Here is a 12,352-nt window from a genome sequence, read left to right on the forward strand (position 1 = left end):
GTTGTCAGTCAACAAAATGGATAAAAAATGTCCTTTCTCTGTTAGCATTTGCATTCCGGTGAGAATAGAGGAAAATAATAATAGAAAAACATATTAAATAAAGAAAATGCTAAGTACTGCAGGGATGGAGGAGTGGAAGAACTAGTTAGATCAGGAGTGTGAGAGGAGAGGAAGAGGAAGGTTTTAAATATTGTATACAGATAGGCCTCATGAGGTAATGCCTTGTTATCACAAGTAGGGTTGATTAAAATATTATGTGATTATGTACACATGGGCATGTAAAAACATGTGAATGTAAACATGTATGATGAGGAGGGGATAGGGAAACATATTACTTTCTGTGGTACTAAAAAAAGTCTTTAAACCCCCCAACATAGTTATTTTTCCTAAATCCTGGTTTTCTATGCACTGTATTTATTTTCTACATTGATTTTTAAGTTACTGTTTTCACACTGACAAAGGGTAGACCAAACATACTCCACATTGTATGTATGTGCTTGTGTTAGTGTGTCAGTTCTCTGCATGGGAAGAGGAGGCAGGAAGATCTCAACCCCTCTCTCCATCTTGTGTCCCAAGACTGACATTAGATTTGCTCACACTCCTAATGACTCTCCTTGGTAAGCTTCTGGCTCCTTGGTTTGGGGAATCTAGCTCACCACCCCCCCCCCCCCAAACACACACTTCCATACTTGCTATCCTATGTATGGCTTTGTTGCTCTCAAAACCCAACAAACAAAAAAATCTGTATTAGTCAATACAGATCACATATTGCTGCAATAATAAAAACCCTCAAATCTCAGAAGCTTAAAACAACTAAGGTCTATTTCTTGACCATCCTATATAACAACCAAACACTAGAAGGGTGCTCCACATAAAACAGTCACACAGGAACCCATGCTGTCAGAGCAGTCGTCATCCTAACCATGACCAATCACTGTTCCAGAGGTAAGAAAAGTTTTGGAGGACCTCACACAGGCAACTCATGACACTCAAAATTTCTGCTCCTAATTCAATGGCATGAAGTAGTTACAAATGACACCAGCCAAGAGGAGTTAGAAAGTGCAATTATATAAAAGGACCAATCATATTTAAAAAAAAAAAAAAAAAGAAAAGCCAGTAACACTAACAACCACCACAGACACCAACCTTGATTACTCCCTATTTGAACCTAGCTGTCCACCCCTAGACACTATTTTCTAGTACTCATGTGCTGTACTCTCCACTGCCTGGAAAAAATAGCTGAGACTCTGTACTGTATCCTGTCCATCCCTTGGCTTTATACAGTGGACTAAAGCCTGGTGCATGAAATTCGTGCATGGGTGGGGTCCCTAGGCATGGCTAGCAATCAGGGCTGATCAGGTTCCCCACCTCCCCTCGCCGCTCACATGCAGCCACCACGTGGTTCCCCACCTCCTTATCTCCTCTCCACCTCTCCCGACTCCTTCCCTCACTGCCCGCATCTGCCACCATCCACCCTTGGTTCCTCGTTCCAGCCTAGGGCCCAGTTGCGGGGAGGGACCGGAGGGTTGGCCAGCAGGCAGGGGGCAGCTCCTGAGTTGAGCGTCTGCCCCCTGGTGGTCAGTGTGCATCATAGCAACCAGTTGTTCTAGTTGTTCTGTCGTAACAGTAGCTTAAGCTTTATATCCTATACACATACCCACCCATTCCTCCCTGAAGCAATGGAGATTAAATGTAATCACTTTCACAGTTCAATTTATCTCATCTAGAAGCATCCACAGCTCTTTCCTTTCTCCTTTTTATAACAAAATTAGAGGCCCTGGGGATCAGGTCTAAGCCAGCAGTCCAGGGCTCTTGCAGTCCAGAAGCCCTTGCTCCTTAGCACGGGAGAGGCTGCCGCCACCTCCACTGTGCTTGCCAGCTGTGAGCCCGGCTTCTGGCTGAGCGGTGCTCCCTCTGTGGGAGCAAACTGACTACCAGGGGCAACTCGTGCATTAAGCATCTGCCCCCTGTTGGTCAGTGAGCATCATAGCAACTGGTTGTTCTGATCATTCCACCATAACAGTCAGGTAGGCTTTTATTATCCTATCTAATAAAAGAGAAACATGGTAATTAGCCGTACCTCCACTACCCTTCCCATTGGCTAATCAGGGCGATATGCAAATTAACTGCCAGCCAAAATGGCGGCCGGCAGCCAGGCAGCTTGAAGCGAAAATGAGGCTTGCATGCTTCAGTGAGGGAGGACTCAAACTGCTGCTGCCTGCTCAACCCGCCTGCTGCTGCCGGCCTCTGAGCTGGCAGTTTGAAACATTGTTACAAATATAGAAGTTAAACAAAACCCCAGGAACCTGCTTTCAGCCAGCTGGGATCTCAGAGCTGGAGTTGAAACAGTGTTTCGATTATAGAACCCAAACAAACCAGATACCTGCTTTCAGCAGCAGAGACCTAGGAGCTGGAGCCAAGCCTCAGAGCTAAAGCTGGCCCAGAATAAAAAAAAGAAAAAAGAAAAAAAGGAGTGGTTGGGAGCTTCAGTCACCCACCAGCCTGAAAACAGCCCTCAGCCCCTCACCCAGACTGGCCAGGCACACCAGTGGGGAACCCCACCCTGAAGGGTGTGTGACCAGCTGCAAACAGCCATCATCCCCTCATCCAGGCTGGCCAGGCACCCCAGTGGGGACCCCCACCCTGATCCAGGACACGCTTCAGGGCAAACCAGACGGCCCCCACACGTGCACCAGGCTTCTATCCTATATAATAAAAGGGTAATATGCCTCCCAGCACCGGGATCAGTGGAGCAGCGAGGCCTCCCGGCACCGGGATCAGTGTGACAGGGGGCAGCGCCCAAACCCCCTGATCACCCTGCAGCTCTGTGTGTGACAGGGGGTGGGGCCACAACCTCCCTATCCACCCTGCTCTGTTCGTGACAGGGGTAGGCACCCAAACCCCCTGATCAGCCCTGCTCTGTGCCTGATAGGGGGGAGCTCCCCAACCCCCTGATCACCCTGGGGCTCTGTGTGTGACAGGGTGCAGTGCCCCAAGCCCCTGATTGGCCCTGCTCTGTGTGTGACAGGTTGCGGCACCCCAACCCCCCACCCCCCACGGGCCCTGCTCTGTGTGTGATGGAGTAGAGCCATAACCTCCCCATCGGCCCTGCCCTGAGTGTGACATGGTGTGGCACCCCAACCCCCTGATCCGCCCTGCTCTGTGTGTGACAGGGGGCGGTGCCCCAACTCCCCTATCGGCCCTACTCTGTGAGTGACAGGGGGGAGCTCCTCAACCCCCTGATCGGTCCTGCTCTGTCCATGACAGGGGGGAGCTCCCCAACCCCCAGATGGGCCCTGCTCTGTGCGTGACAGGGTGGAGGTCCCCAAACCCTGATCGACCCTGCTCTGTGCGTGACAGGGTACGGAGCCACAACCCCCCTGATGGGCCCTGCTCTATGAGTGACAGGGGGCAGCGCCCCAACTCCCTGATTGGCCTTTCTCTGTGCGTGACAGGGAGTGGCGCCGCAACCTCCCCATCAACCCTGCCTTGAGTGTGGCAGGGGGTGGTGCCCCAACCCCCCAATCGGCCCTACCCTGAGCGTGACTGAGGGTGGCATTGAAACCTCCCAATCCGCCCTGCTCTGTGCAACACAGGGGGCGGTGCCCCAACTCCCCAATCAGCCCTGCTCTGAGCCCGACCAGGGGCTGCACCTAGGGATTGGGCCTGCCCTCTGCCACCTGGGAACAGGCCTAAGCCAGCAGGTTGTTATCTCCCAAGCGGTCCCAGACTGCGAGAGGGCACAGGCCGGGCTGAGGGACCCCTCTTCCCCCCTGAGTGCACAAATTTTTGTGCACTGAGCCTCTAGTGTAGATAATAAAAGGCTAATATGCAAATCAACGGAACGGGGGAAAGACCAGTTGCTATGATGCGCACTGACCACCAGGGGGCAGACACTCAATGCAGGAGCTGCCCCCTGGTAGTCAGTGCGCTCCCACAAGAGGAGCGCCGTTCAGCCAGAAGTCAGGTTCCCAGCTGGCAAACGCAGCAGTGATGGTAGGAGCCTCTCCCTGCCTCTGTGGCAGCACTAAGGGCCCCTCAGGGGAATGTCCACTTGCTGGCTTAGGCCTGCTCCCCATGCGGGCCTAAGCCAGCAGGCGGACATCTCCCAAGGGCTCCTTGACTGTGAGAGGGCACAAGCCTGGCTGAGGGACGAATGTCATGCACGGGGTCTCTAGTATACAGATAATTAACTTCTCTGACCTGAGCTGCTATGTATTAAAATAACTATAGTGAGGAAGAGGAATAAGCGAGGAAGAGGAAGAGGAGGATGGGGTTGATCCAGTCACTTATGAAGACATACTATGTGCCAGGCACTCTTCTAAGTTTTGACATATAAAACTCTGATCTTCTCTACCCTAAGAGGTTGTGTTATTATTATCCCCATCGGCAGTATTTAAAGAAAAGAGGAATAATGGACAATGATATTAAAATACAAGTTATAAGAGCATTTTAAAATGATAAGTATTCTGCAAATCTGCCTCAAGACAATCTTCAATCCTAAACTGTAATTATCTGATGAAAGATGTTCCTACTATGACTTCAAAAAAATCATAATAATAAATATAGCAAAAATTATATCCAATTAGGCTTTTACTTTACAGGTAAACTACTCTCCATACACATAATGTGTTATTTACAGAGAGTTATTACAAGTAGCAATCAAAAATCTATTACTTCATGAAAATTAAAATAAGGCAGTTGATATTTTATGTACAATTAATAATAGTTCCAAACATGAATACATTTTTTTCCATTTTTGTTCTATAATGCATCATTAATTTCACTACTTGGTACCAAAACCAAATTTGATATATTCTTTTTATTTTCAAAGAAATGATGCTTTTCCTCCCATGAAACTAAATAAAACATGTGCCACTTTTTAAACATTAAAATCTGAAATGTTCTTGTTTTGAATATTACTAGGATTTGATTTAATGTGAGCCCTATACGAGCAGCTTCTTAAACTTTAATATGCATACTAATCACCTGGGAATATTATTAAACCTCAGATTCTGGTTCATTAGATCTACATAGACTCTCAGGCCTACATTCCTAACAATTCCCAGGTATTCTGGTCCACAGATCACACTTTGGTAGTGAAGTTCTACACCACCACAATGTTTAATATTATGCTGATACAATTTTTTTAATTTAAAGCCCTTCTTTATGACATGTCAAATTATAAAAAATTTTAAAATTCATGTGGGTGATGCGAAATTACACCTTAATATTAAAAGGGCCCATGGGTCAAAAAAAATAAAATAGGTTGAAAAACGTTGGCCTAAAGCAGTGATGCTCCAAGTATGGCCCCCGGAATAGCAGCATCAGCATCACCTGCAAACTTATTAGAAATGAATATTCTTGGGTCCGATCCCAGATCTTCTGAATTAGAAATCTGGGAGTGAGGCCAGGCCTGTGTGTGGTTCTGAAGCAGGCTAAAGCTTGAGGACCACTGGACTGGAGGGCTGAGGGGGACACCACTCCTGGCGTCCATACCCTCCTCACGGGTCTTCTGCAGCGAAGCCATGTGGATGACAGAAGTCACCTGGCCAAACAACAAGTGGAGGAGAAAGCATTTGCCAGGGAGGGCTCTGAGCAGCTGGAAAAGAGGAAATCTGCTCCAGTTACTGCTGTAGACAGCCCTGCTAAGTGAGGTGAGGTCTGCTAAGCTAGAAAGACAGTGGTACTCCTTGCTTGAGCCCAAACCAGCTACCAATGCTGAGCAATCAAGACATTCATTTTTTAAGATATGCAACATGCCAAAACTATAAGGATTAACAGCAGCCACAAATAATAATATACCCTCTTCTCCAAAGTACTGGGCCAGGAGCATGGGAGCTTAAACTGAAAAGGTTGTGGGTGGCTGAGAAATGGGGGAGAGAGAATGCAAATGAACATCAGTAGAAGGGTGAGTACATTATGGTACACTCACACAGTGGTGAAAATAAATGAACTAGAGCTATAGGATAAATCACACACAATCAGATCAAAATGTACTGAGGCATATATATGATAGTATATCATTTACATAAAATTTTAAATAATATAAATTTTATTATATATATTGAGATATACAGCTCAGGAATTAATACATATGGAAAAAAACATATAAAGAACTACATTCATGGGAATGATAAATACCAAGTCCAATAACCACCCATGTTCTATATATACTGAAGATGTAATTCTTAATATAAAGTATAAATATACCTTTATCATGTTTTAGCCTTCTGAAATACTTTAATAGGTATAAATGAAATAGCCAGAATACTTTTGCTTGAACCATTGTGTGTCTCCTTGGAAGTATCATGTTCTAAATCACATTGTTAGACACTTAGGCCCAATCCAATTAATAGGCAATGTGAGGTCACTGAAGGACATAAAGAGGAGTGACATAATCCAAATTTCTTTTTGATAGATGACACCGGCAGTTATTGCGCAGCCTCATGGGAGAAGGGCAGAGTGGAGGCAGGGAGTCTAGGAGGGTGTTGGCAAAAGTCCAGGAGAAGTGGTGAGTGTTTAATTGTGGGTAGAAGGAATAGACGGAGAAGGAATACTGCTACTACAGAACAGCACCAGAACTTATTGATCAAGATAGAAAAAGCAATCTCGGATGACTTGCAGATTTCGGCTTAGGAGAACTGGATAGAACAGGGGTGGGGAACGTCGGGCCTCCAGGCTGCATAAGGCGCATGAAATCATTTGGTCTGGCCCTGATAAGACATTAGGGGTGAGTTAATTAAATGTCTGACCAAATACAACAGGCTAATTTTTAAGTTGTTAATTTTGTATGGCCTGCAAATGATAAATATCCAAATGGCTGGTGGCAGAAAAAAGGTTCCCCACCCGTGGTGTAGAAGGTGAAAGCATTCTTCAAAAGAAGGCTGAAGAAAGAAGAGATATTTGGGGGGGGGTAAGATGATTAGAGTTTTACATTTGCAGAAAAGGATAGATGGGAGGTGGGGAGATACAGAAAATAAGACAATAGAATTAGTGATTGACTGCAAAGAAAGAAAACCTCTACTTGTATAAAAAAATGCTTTTAAATACAAAAAGGTCCTTCAGAAAGCATAACTGCTCCTATTTCTATGCTCTCTGCCAAAAAAATGACAATAGAGTTTCAAAATGCCCAGCTGCCTGACTTGTGAACAAGTGACATCATCCAAACAACTGCCGTAACAAGAAAAGGGCAGCACCACTCATTGCGTACAAATTAAAAGGGCTTTTAGAGAAGCTACTTACTCTCTGAACATAGAAACTTTTGTCTCCCTTTCTCAAACGGGGTATATTCTCAAAAGTTAGATCTGTAGTGTGTTCTAGACCTTGAAACACACACACACACACACACACACACACACACACACACACACACACTTGATCAACCACTTCTAAAAAAGTGACAGGGAGCCAATTATAACATTATATAAAAATAAACAGAACTCTATTAATTGCAGTAACAATTAATATTGACCTTAAACAACAGTCGTCCCCACTAATGTACTGCTTATTTGTTTTTCAAACTATCTTAGCCTGATTAGTATTTGTTCAATGTTTATGGTTAAATTATAGCATCCCTACAAAATGTCCACTAAGCTCTTGGAAATGCCTTTTCTTTGGAATTTAGCCTCGTATGACATGAAAAGGCATAGATTAGTAAATAGTAATGATAACACATCATACCTTGAAAACATTTTCCCATATTAATAATTATGTTTTCAGTATTTAGAATAATGGAAAAAGGCAAAAAGTTCCCTTAATAAATGTTGAATAAATAAAGTTCAAAGCAAACAACAGCTATAATTCAGTTATTAAAGTGATAAAAGACAAGTGAGTTCAGTGTAGCCACCAAATGCCTGGTATTTATCAGTAAGTAGAGATAAAAGCCCCTTTGAGTAAATGTCTCCTAGAATATAATATTGCAGTTCTATATAAATCTCCGGTAGCCTAGGAATAGCATATCAAATTAACAATTAACTATGGTATATATCACTCTCTTTGGTAGATCCATGTACCTCCCCTCAATCCTTCACCCCACGAAGACTGCCAAATGTAAAACAGCTGAATCTCACATCCTCAACACACCCAATCTATGCTTAACTACACAAGACTTCTCTTGTTCTAGGGAATAAAGTTGGAATTTAAGGTCCTTTGGACCCAACTCTCCATAACTCTAGTAACCTAGATCACAGGTGAAAGAGAGAAACTGAAGAGAGCAGAGAATTTCTAAAATATCCAGTTCTCTGTTCTCTGCCAGAAAATGCACAATAGATATCAAAATGTGCAGCTGGTGAACAAATGACATCACCCGAGTGTCATCTGATGCCAGCATATCTAGTTTTAAATGTCCAAAACTTAACTCTTTGACTTCTGCTGAAAACCTGGCACTCCTTCATGTCCCTAGCTTGGTAAAGGGCATTGTACTTAGCCAAATCTCCTAGAGACGGAAAAACCAGCATCATCTCTAACTCTTCCATTGATGACCTTGTCTGATATTCATTTATTGCACACTTTGTTATCAATTTTAGGGTATATATTAGTTTCCTTATTTATGTTACCATCTACTTCTAGAATGAGTTTTAAATCTTAAATATATAAATTCATTGGGTTGTTAAGTAAACCTCCTATGTCATTCATATCAGTTAATAAATTAACACATGTTGAAGACTACTAGTTACCTACCTAATGGTCATTCACTAGTTCTTCCTTACTAATAAAACACCTATGGGTTCATTATTAGGACTAGCATTATGCCTATCTACATGTCTACATTTCCAGACCTCCTTACAGGTATATATGGCCATGTTACCAAGTTATGGCCAATGGTATACAAGTGAAAGTTGTTGAACAGAACTTCCTAGTAAAACACCTTAAAAGCAAGGTGGCCAACTGGCAGACACCACAAATGTGATTGCGGGAGCTGCAGCAATTCGAAGTGACATTGGTCTTGTCGTGGCAATGCTACATCTGGACTGCCAAACTCCAGAAAAAATAAGCCTCCATAGTGTTAAGCCCCTGTTATTTGGAGTCTCTGTTACCATCAGTTAAATGTGCCTTCAAATGGACACTACTCAATAGAAATGACTGTTTTAGTTTCTGAGAAAGATATGCCAGCTTAAATTCAAAGTCACAGGCAGGATGCCTTGGGACATTTACAGTTTTTATCAGAGCCACATTCACTCGATTCTGTGAACAATAACCTGAATTTCCTCTGGAGAGGCACTCCCTCCACACACTTCGGGTGGGGTTGATGCTGATCCCAGTGCCAAGGTGGGCAAACAACTTCCATCTCAAATGATTGTAAAATCCAATCCCCTTGACCATGGAATTGGTTCAGAGATGAACCTGGGACCCAACTAGGACCAGTGAGAGTCAAGTCCAGAACTCTATTCAGACTCTTAGAGAATAGAGGTTTTTCTCTTTTGAGCTGAATTTTCAGATACATACCTGCATTGCTGGTCCTCATCTTGCCTCTGCACAGTCTGAGGGTGAGTCAACATGAAGGAGGCAGGAAGATAGATAACAGATTCTCTAACTATTAGTAACATAAACCAAATAATTGTGTTTCAGGGTTTTATTTGTTTGGTTTTTTCTTTTGTTTTGCCTAAACCAGGCTCCTAACCAATACAAATAAAAATGAACTTGGGTTCCATTTTCAATTTTGTTTTTAAGCAAAGAAAATTACTTCAAAATGTCCTTGCATAAAAGGCCACAAGTCACCTGAAGTGAGAAGGCTTCCTTGCATGTCGCCTCCCTCAGTCTATTAACTCCTAGGCAGCAACTTTGAAATGTCGTTTAGTTTACAGATCCTTCAATCTCAAACACAGAGCCTGGAAGAGAGCCTGGAATATGGAAACTAAACTTCTGAACTACCATACCAGAAGGTTACATTTCTTTAGGAGGTTTTGAACTTGAAATAAGAAATTGTCAGTTATATTAATTTTAGAATCTAGGTAAATTTGTCACAGTTTTCAAATTTCTCTAAATTAAATTAAATCCCAGTAAAAATTAAGCCACAGTCTGAGAGTCATGCAGTCAAAGATGAGAAAATCCATGTGGAAAAAGGAAAATATAGAGGCTCAGTTTGGATCATGCTCTGCATGCCTCCATCAGCTAAGCTAAGTGTATGACCATAAGACCTTCAACAGGGAAAAAAAGAATCATAAGGATATTTTGTTTCTGAATCATTAAATTAGAAGCAAAGTGAATTTATAAGATCAACTTTGGGGGAAAAAATAGCCTTTATCTAACTGGCCCTCTATTTAAAAAACTAATTAACTATATTTTAATAAGTTTAGCTCATTTTAAAATAAGAACCATTCCCCAAAAAGTCATTCCAGACCTTTAAAAACACTGCCTACCTGCCACCACATGCTTTGCTGTGAGACAGTCCTTTTATAGCAATGCAGAAGAAAGAACTATTTTTATCTTTGATTCTGACAAGCAATATTGGAATGTAGAACAAAATTGGTGCCTGAAGTTGCCCAGTGCGCAGTCATATGAGATTCACAGATGCTGCATTCTCAAGTAATACAAATAGGGGCTTTTAATTGTCTTTCTTCTCTTGACCTCTCTTTTCACACAGAGTTAATGAATATTATAAAGATGTATCACAAATCTGTTTAAAAGTTTTGTAATCCCTTCAATATTTCATTACATATCTAATAAAAGCAAAAAGTATTTTCAATGCTCATCATTTTGTAAGGTGCTCCATTGAGGGAAAAAAAAAATGTGTCCTGCCTTCAACCTATACATTTTTATTTCAGAGAAGAGACTTGGCAGATCCAAAACCACATAAAAGACAACAATTCATCCAAAACATACTGGCATACTGATTGCATCAACTACAAATTATATTCACGAATGAAAGTTGACCTTAAATATGTAGAAAAAAAAATGATATGTAACCATATATTCAAATGCATCTGAGTTTTACACATTAAGGATTATACTAAATCAACAAAGCTGATTGTTGGTTTTGCCTCATGGGATTTGGATTTACTATATTTTAATCCTACCTAGTATTCAAAATTATCCATATACACAAGCCTGACTAGAAAACAGTGTGCAGTGGTTAGAATAATTTTAATCCATGTACTGCAAAATTGTCATCTATTTCTGTCCTAGGCTAGCTTTGGTGATAATACCACACTGCTGGTATTTGATGGAAGTTGCACCAACAGATTATTTTTAAAAAGTTTCATTTATATCTTGCCAGTCAACCTATTAAAGAAAAAGGTTTTCTTTCATTAAGAACATGGAACCCAGCCCGAGTGGCTCAGTGGCTGAGTGTTGATCCATGAACCAAGAGGTCCCCAGTTTGATTCCCCATCAGGGCACATGCCTGGCTTGTGGACTTGAGACCCAGTGGAGGGCATGCAGGAGGCAGCCAATCAATGTCTCTCTCATCAACGTTTCTCTCTCTCTATCCCTTTGCCTTCCTCTCTATATATAATCAATAAAAACATATTTTAAAAAAACAATAAGAATAGGGAAAAGGTAAACCTTACAACAATATACACTGTGTGAAATTTTAAATAGTCTCTACCTACATTATTGTTTTCTGCTGTTTTTTGATTATTCAATTAAATAGTAACTTGAGTGTCTTCCTTAAACAACTAGAATATAAGTTTCAATACTATATACATATATATATATATATACATATATATGTATATATATATATATATATATATATATATATATATATTCTGTATTCTCCACTTGGCATCTTCAAAATGTGGGTAGGCCTCACCCAATCAGTTGAAGTCCTTAAGAGGAAACAGAATGAGGTCCCCCAAGAAGGAATTCAGCTGTAACATCAAGTCTTTTCTGGGTCTCCAGCTTGCCAACCTACCCTAAAGATTTTAGACTTGCAGTCTCCACAATTACATAGCCAATTCATTCATATTCATTCATTCATTCATTCATTCATTCATTCATATTTTCTCTCTCCCTCTCTTCATATACATACTATTGGTTTTATTTCTTTAGAGAACCTTAACTAATACATTCATTATTCCATAGGGTAAGCTACATTTCATGAGACTAAAAATGTGATTTAAAATACTCTTAAAGACAAGAAGGTTCTGGAATAAAAGATGTAACAATCTAAATATAACCAAGGCCTAAACTAAGGATGATAGACTAGTATAAAAAGAATGAATGAGGGAGAAACCAAGATGGCGGCATAGGTAAACACCAGAGATTGCTGCCTCGCACAACCACTTCAAGAATACAACTATAAGACAGAACAGACATCATCCAGAACAACAGGAAGGCTGGCTGAGTGGAAATTCTACAACCAGGAGGAAAGAGAAAAGCATACCAAGACTCAGAGGAGGCGCAGTGC

General features: G+C 41.8%; 1 protein-coding gene across 2 annotated transcripts in view; it reads right to left on the reverse strand.

Annotated features, from left to right (window-relative positions):
• The window catches only part of TTLL7 (tubulin tyrosine ligase like 7), a 139,758-nt gene that overhangs the window by 95,182 nt on the left and 32,224 nt on the right, over window positions 1-12,352 (reverse strand). The window lies entirely within an intron of this gene.

Source organism: Myotis myotis, unplaced genomic scaffold (genome assembly GCF_014108235.1).
Source record: "Myotis myotis isolate mMyoMyo1 unplaced genomic scaffold, mMyoMyo1.p scaffold_m19_p_2, whole genome shotgun sequence".
Classification (NCBI taxonomy): domain Eukaryota; kingdom Metazoa; phylum Chordata; class Mammalia; order Chiroptera; family Vespertilionidae; genus Myotis; species Myotis myotis.